We start from the raw sequence: 7486 nt of genomic DNA on the forward strand, positions 1-7486 counted from the left end.
TGTTTTCTGATGCCTAAGATAATGAATGTTAGATTTCCCCTTCCTCATTTCATGTTGTTATGATTCTGAAATATCTTTACCCAAATCTCACCCAAGTCAAGCATCCATAAATGACCTTGAGATTTTCATCACATATGCACAACTGTGAACATTTCCTCCCCTATTTGGAACAAGTAATACCATGTCCATTCTTAGAGAATACAGTTTTGACACCTAAACTCCAGTTTTGAGTGTAGAACCTCCCTAATGTGTTTCACCCCTCCTTGTACTAGGTGAGTTTTTGTCCTCAGTGGACAAATCTGTGCTGGTTTATAATGCCATATAGAATAGGGGTGAATAGTTTCTCTCTGTTTGCACATTAACAACACTTTTAATTTATCAACTTCTTGAATATTAGATTTCTAGTCATTTTTGAACCCACATCTTTGCTTTAACCAAAGTTCTGAGAATAAAGAAAACACAACTCTACCAACAAAGCAGTCAATAAGAAATATGGATTAATATTGCATATATTAGGGAGGGTGGGAAAGTAACTACTTACGTTTGTTGTGCATAACTGTTGAAGGGACATATTTGGAAGAAAAATTTGGTCGCTTGAATCTCTACCTTCACAAAAAGGGAGAGGAATCCAGCAATGATTAGGTCCCCTTCTTTTCTGTACGTGGGATTGAAACGTCTTTCTATGTGACAAGGATTCTTGACCATCTGGTACTCAGATAAGAAAATCTGCAAAATCAGAAATACAAATAATAAAGAGGATGACAGTCTCAGTTTCCCCAAGCCCATGGTCAATATTTCAGATCTCTAAAGAGCTAAGGATTAGGGGAGTATAAAGTGATTGGAGGCCATAGTTCTTGCATTTGTAGGCACATGCTCTATTGCTAAACATTTGTCTTTTTTAATAGATGCTCAAGCTTTGTACATTCTCTTCTCCTTGGGAAAGCAGAATGTGAGACATGAAGTGGGTCTCTATTTGGGATAAAGGCAAAAGACTGAGTGAGTAGGACATATTTATTTGACATTTTTGCCTCCTGGATATTATTCATCTAGTTCCCTGTAGATGAATAAGGAAAAGTGGTTCTTCTCATCTCTTGGGTGCAAGTCAAGCAAATATTTTGATCAGAGTCTGAGAGTGAGTTTCTCCAAGGACCAACTAGCCCAGCAATTCTGCACCTGTGTCCTTCATCTTAAAAAATTCCAAACTTAACAAAAAAAAAAAAAAGTTTGGGACCCTCCTTGTTTGTTTTCTGTCTCTGGAGCCTTCCCAGCTTTGATGGGATCTGAAATGCCAAAAAGATTCTCTGATCTTTTTCTTGCTAGTTCAACCCAGAAATTCCCTCCTTGAGAGTAGATCTTAAAATCAAGAGTCAATTATTAGACAGTAAGAAGGAATGATAAAAAAGAATATTTTCAGAAAGAGCAATTATTTTGAAAGGATTATTCAGGACACAATTTCAGACACAGAGTATGATTTGAAAACATCAGAGAAATGAAAATTAAGACAACTCTGAGATACCACTATACACCTGTCAGATTGGCTAAGATGACAGGAAAAAATAATGATGAATGTTGGAGGGGATGCAGGAAAACTGGGACACTATTGCATTGTTGGTGGAGTTGTGAATGAATCAAACCATTCTGGAGAAAATCTGGAATTATGCCCAAAAAATTATCAACTTGTGCATACCCTTTGATCCAGCAGTGTTTCTATTGGGCTTATATCCCAAAGAAATACTAAAGAAGGGAAGGGACCTGTATGTGCCAAAATGTTTGTAGCAGCCCTGTTTGTAGTGGCTAGAAACTGGAAAATGAATGGATGCCCATCAATTGGAGAATGGCTGGGTAAATTGTGGTATATGAATGTTATGGAATATTATTGTTCTGTAAGAAATGACCAGCAGGATGAATACAGAGAGGACTGGCGAGACTTACATGAACTGATGCTAAGTGAAATGAGCAGAACCAGGAGATCATTATACACTTCGACAACGATATTGTATGAGGACATATTTTGATGGAAGTGGATTTCTTTGACAAAGAGACCTGAGTTTCAATTGATAAATGACGGACAAAAGCAGCTACACCAAAGAAAGAACACTGGGAAACGAATGTGAACTATCTGCATTTTTGTTTTTTTTTCCCGGGTTATTTATACCTTCTGAATCCAATTCTCCCTATGCAACAAGAGAACTGTTCGGTTCTGCAAACATATATTGTATCTAGGATATACTGCAACATATCCAACATATAAAGGACTGCTTGCCATCTAGGGGAGGGGGTGGAGGGAGGGAGGGAAAAAAAAATTGGAACAGAAACGAGTGTCAATATAAAGTAATTATTAAATAAAAATTAAAAAAAAAAGAAAACTTCAAAGAAAAATAAACCTGGGCAGAAATTTGATTGCAATTTAACAAAGAGAAAAGGCAAGATATTCTTACAGACCTGAGTTCTGAGATCCTATCCCTGCTACAGGCTCAGTCACAGGTGTATCCTGGACCCACACTTGGTGAGGCTTCTTTCTGGGTCAGTCCCCAGCCCAGGGTCTAACTGGTCTAGCCTGGGAAAAAATCCCTAACTCTCAGCTTTCATTGACCAGGCCAATGGACAATTTAATTTGAGGGATTATTCTAATGATATTTGAAGGGACATACTAGAAGAACTTTGCTGTATTGTTCTCTTTGTTCTGCCATTTTGGCTGATTGGAATTCCTTGAAATATAATGTCCAGAAACCATTTTAGTCATAATTTTCTGGTGTACTAATAATGCTTAAGCCTTCTTTCATCAATGTCTTAATGGTTAGTTGTTTTGAAATATATATTTTTGTCTAATTTTATACTTAGTAGTTTTATTTTTAAATATATTAGTCTCATTGAGAAATTGTTTTTCTGCATTCTAATTTTCTAAGAATTTTTTTCATATTATTCTAAGCTGAAGATTCTCCTTCCAATACTTTGTTCTGTAGGCCACATTCATTTCTGCATTTTTCCACTATCATTCTCATTCAAATTTTTAAATTATTTTAATTTCTTAAAAACACTAAATCCAGCATATTTTAAGCTAATCTAATGAAAACCAGTGTGAATTCAAAGTATTTTTAAAACATTATGTGTATTTTTAGTTTACATCTATAATGAGAAATTAAGTCAAATACTTAAGCCAATTCCTTATCTAGAAAAGCCTCAAGAATAGATAGAGTAAGCAGGGATTTGAAAATCGATTTAACTCTTGAAGATAGTAAAGAAAAATATTTTATGGAGCTGGGAAAAATCACCATTTGTTTTTCTTTTTTTAATACACTACTACACATACACACACACACACACTCACACATATCCACACCAAAATTTAGTTGTATATGTTGGGTGGGGAAGTGGAATATGATGTCTCAGTATTATTTAAATATTTATTTCAATAATTAATAAAAATTTACAGAATTTTTTCAGGGAACTAATAATAATTTTAATTTATTTTTCCTGAAAATCACCTATTCACATCTTCTGTCAATTTATTAACTGGAGAATACTTTGTATATTCCGACATTTGGTTCAGTTCCCTATTTATTTATGAAATGAGATGTTCTTCAAAGACATTGGGTGCAAATATATACATATACACAAATATATATGTTACTTTGTGTTGCTTTTCTTCTCTTTTTAGTGACATTTTTACACAAATCATTTTTTAATTTCCTGTAATTTTTTTCATTAGGTTTCCTGTGATCCTTTTTATCTCTTGGTCACATGAATGAAATTTTCAAAGTATCATTTTATGGAGATTAAAACAAAATCACAAAGAAATCATCTGGAACAGTAAAAGACAAGAGTATCCAAACAATCCAATGATAAAAAAACAAAAACAACAACCAAAAAAAAAAACCCATGAAAGCTAGTTTTGCAACAGCAGATTATAAACTATATGACAAAGTAGTCGTGGCCATAAAGTCTTCACTTATCCATAGATCTGACAGGTCTATTCTTCCATGCTCCTTCAATTTAAGTATATTAACACCCTTTATGTCTAAATCATTTATCTTTTATAATGGTACCTTAATATTTGGTGTATTATGGTGGTCTATAGCTAGTTCTGCTAAACTGCCTTCCAGTTTTGCCTGCAAATTTTCTCAAATGGTGTGATGTATTCCAAAAGCTAGGGTTTTTAAATTTATTAGAATCTGGATTACCAAAGTCCTTATTGTGTATTGTGTACTACACACAATATGTGTATTGTGTCTTTAATCTATTCCTTTGAGCTAGTACTTTATTTCTTAGGCACTACTACTTTGTCATATAAATTATAATCTGCAAAATTAGCTTTCATAGGTTTGGTTTTTTTTTTTTTTGGTTGTTTTTTTGTTTGTTTGATTTTTACCATTGGATTGTTTGGATACTCTTGTCTTTTGTTGTTCCAGATGATTTCTTTGTGATTTTGTTTTAATCTCCATAAAATGATACTTTGGAAAATTCGTTCATCTGGCATTCTTTATTCTCTCTAGTTGTGAGATGAAAATTACATTTGGGTCATAAAACACATTTTTACAAATACTTTTAAATTTATTTTTTTAAATATTACATATAATATTATGGTAAATTGTTCTAGAGAATTATGAGAGAATTCACTTATAGGAGACAGCTGAATGGTACAATGGATAGAGCACCCAAGTGGCTTGCAAATAAAAGGAAACTTTCCAACATGACAACTTAACTGCCTTTCCCAATCTTGCTCCTTAAACAACTCCACGGACAAAATCAGGATAAATAGACACATGACTCAGTAGCAGTTTCAACTGCATTGTATCTGAAATGAACAGGAAAAGGAGCTGATGAGGTAGGCTCCCTAAGACTCCCTACCTCCTCATGTTTAAAGTGCCATTTCTTCCACTAATAAAATACAATAATAAAAATACAATAATTAAAAATGCATCAAGGGGCCACCATATTCCTGGAAACAGCAAGATTCATATGCCTGACTTCAAACGTGCCTCAGGCATTTTCTAGACCAGTCTAGACCCTAGACCAGTCATTTAATCTCAATTGCCTCTCAAAAACTAAAAACAAACAAAACTCCTGCCCAAACACCAAAAACCACCACTAACCAAAGGACACTACCACAACCACCACCAACAAAGACCCACAAAGCAGGATCCACTTGTAAATGTAACTAGTTGAGGGGATCTTGTCTTAAGAAACCTGTTAAAAGTTTGTTCAATTACTTTGCCCATGATACTTTTGCTGTTTTGGTGCTTATTGTTATTGTTATACAGTTGTGTCTCATTCTGTGACATAGAACACAGTGCACCAACTCCTTCTTTTCTCCATTATCTCTCAAGGATTGCCCAAGTTCTTCTTTATCTGCATGACACTATCCATCCATCTTCTTCTCTCCTATGTATTTGTCTTTTTGCCTGCAATATTGCTCTATAGCAGCTTCTTTTTCAGTGAGTTCCATCTTTCCATTGTGTACACTGATATTTAAAGATTCTGCTTCAATGTTTGACCTTCTAGTGAATGACCTCAATTGATTTCTGGAACACTTGATATATTTGCTATTTACTGTCCCAGGGACTGTCAAAAAGTCTTTTCCTGATGCATAATTCCAAAGTGTCAATTCGGGAGGGCTCAGAATTCTTTATATTCAACTCTCAAAAGCTGAGTTTTACCAAGTTCAAGTAAATTTGGGTCTCCCTTTCTCTATGTCATTGATTTACATTTTTATTTTTACCAAATGTCAAATGATTTCAATTTTTGTAGTTGATAATATGATTTAAGGTTTGTAAATTTCATTTTTTTCCTTTTCTCTTGATATTTTTTTTCCACATTTCCCTTCATTTCTTCAGATGAATTGACTTTAAATAGTATTAGATATTTAAATATTTGGTGATCTCTAAACTGACTTTCCTAGTGTGGCCTTTACTTATTTACTACCATATCAATCAAACTACCAAAGTTTATTTCCTACACTGGTAATATCACAGAATAAATAAAGTATTCTCTTCACTGAATTATATTGGTTGGTCTAATCACGATCAATTAACATTTATCCAGTTACTTAGATCTTTCTGTATTTGTGGATAGAGTTTCCTAAGACTCTCAAATGTTTTGTACTGTTTATAATGTTAGTACCAGAAATTTGTCTTTCTCGGGCTTCCTACATCATTTGTTGATAAACAAACAGAAAAGTTAATGATTTGTATGGATTTATCTCCTATCCTGATATTTTGCTCAAATGACTCATTGTTTCAACTTGTTTTTTAAGATGACTTTTTAGAGTTTCCTAGGAAAAAAATCACATCATCTACAAAAAGTGATAAACATATTTTGCCCTCTTCTTGATCCTCAGGAAGACCTTGATTTGTTAAACTTAACTCATTGACACAGGGATGGGAAATCGTATGAGCCTGCTTCTGAAAGTAAAACAATTAAGTTTTTCCCAGGCAAATGGGAACGGAGAAATTTCAGGCCTAGAAAAGAGAATTTAGAACTGGAGAAAGCAGGAGTTCATGGCAAGACATATCTTCCACTTGGTCTGGGAGTAAGATGACACTCATTTCCTGTCAAGAAGCACAAGAGACTGAGTTGCAACATTTCTAAACATGTAGAAGACAAAGGACTTATAGGTTTGTGGCATATTTGTGAATGAGAGGAGAGCAGATCCAGTAGCTCTGAGAATGTCTCGAGTGCCAGGTTGAGGAAATTAAATTCAGACACAGTTTCTAGAAGTATTGTCTAGAAATCAGTGCTTGAATTTTTGTGCTTCCTTTCTCCAGATTTTCACTTCTCTTTTATATTATTTCTGGAAGAGCAGTGACCTGTAAATATCACTATTATCAACCTGGGGAATCTCCTATTACTTTTGAATGGAATATTCATTTTAAAAAAGAAAGACCAGAGATCTGGGCAGGGGAATTTTTGTAAATTTTTTTATTGAAGAAAAATTAGTGAATTTACATAAAATACCACATCCTATTCCCTATTGTTGGTAGTTGTAGTGGTGTTATGTTTTTTTTAAGAGCAAGTCACAGAATTTCAGCCATCAATTTTCCTTAGAAGTATCTAAACCCAGATATATATTCAAAAATCTCAGAAAAACAAAAGGGGTGATAGTTTGTAATAATAGGTGATTCAATGAATAAATAATATGACCACTAAAATATTCCAGTTGAAGGCCATTTCTTGAAGAAAGAAAAGACTATTATTACTTCTGCATTATTATAGTCTCATTTTTATTATTCCATGGCAATCAACTACTTATATGCCCAAGCTATTGTTACAAGATATATTTGATGGAAATAATAAGGCTTTGGAACAGATTTCTAGATCCAATGATCACTCTACAATTCATTAATTAATGGAAAAGTGATTGGCTAAATAATTTCAAGTCTATATTCACTGGTTAGAAACCATTCAACTCAGCAAATTAATTACCATTTTCTCATAAATCTTCTATAAATCTGATATGTTCAATTCACTCAAAAATATTTATTAACGA

This window comes from Antechinus flavipes, chromosome 6 (genome assembly GCF_016432865.1).
Source record: "Antechinus flavipes isolate AdamAnt ecotype Samford, QLD, Australia chromosome 6, AdamAnt_v2, whole genome shotgun sequence".
Taxonomy (NCBI): Eukaryota; Metazoa; Chordata; class Mammalia; order Dasyuromorphia; family Dasyuridae; genus Antechinus; species Antechinus flavipes.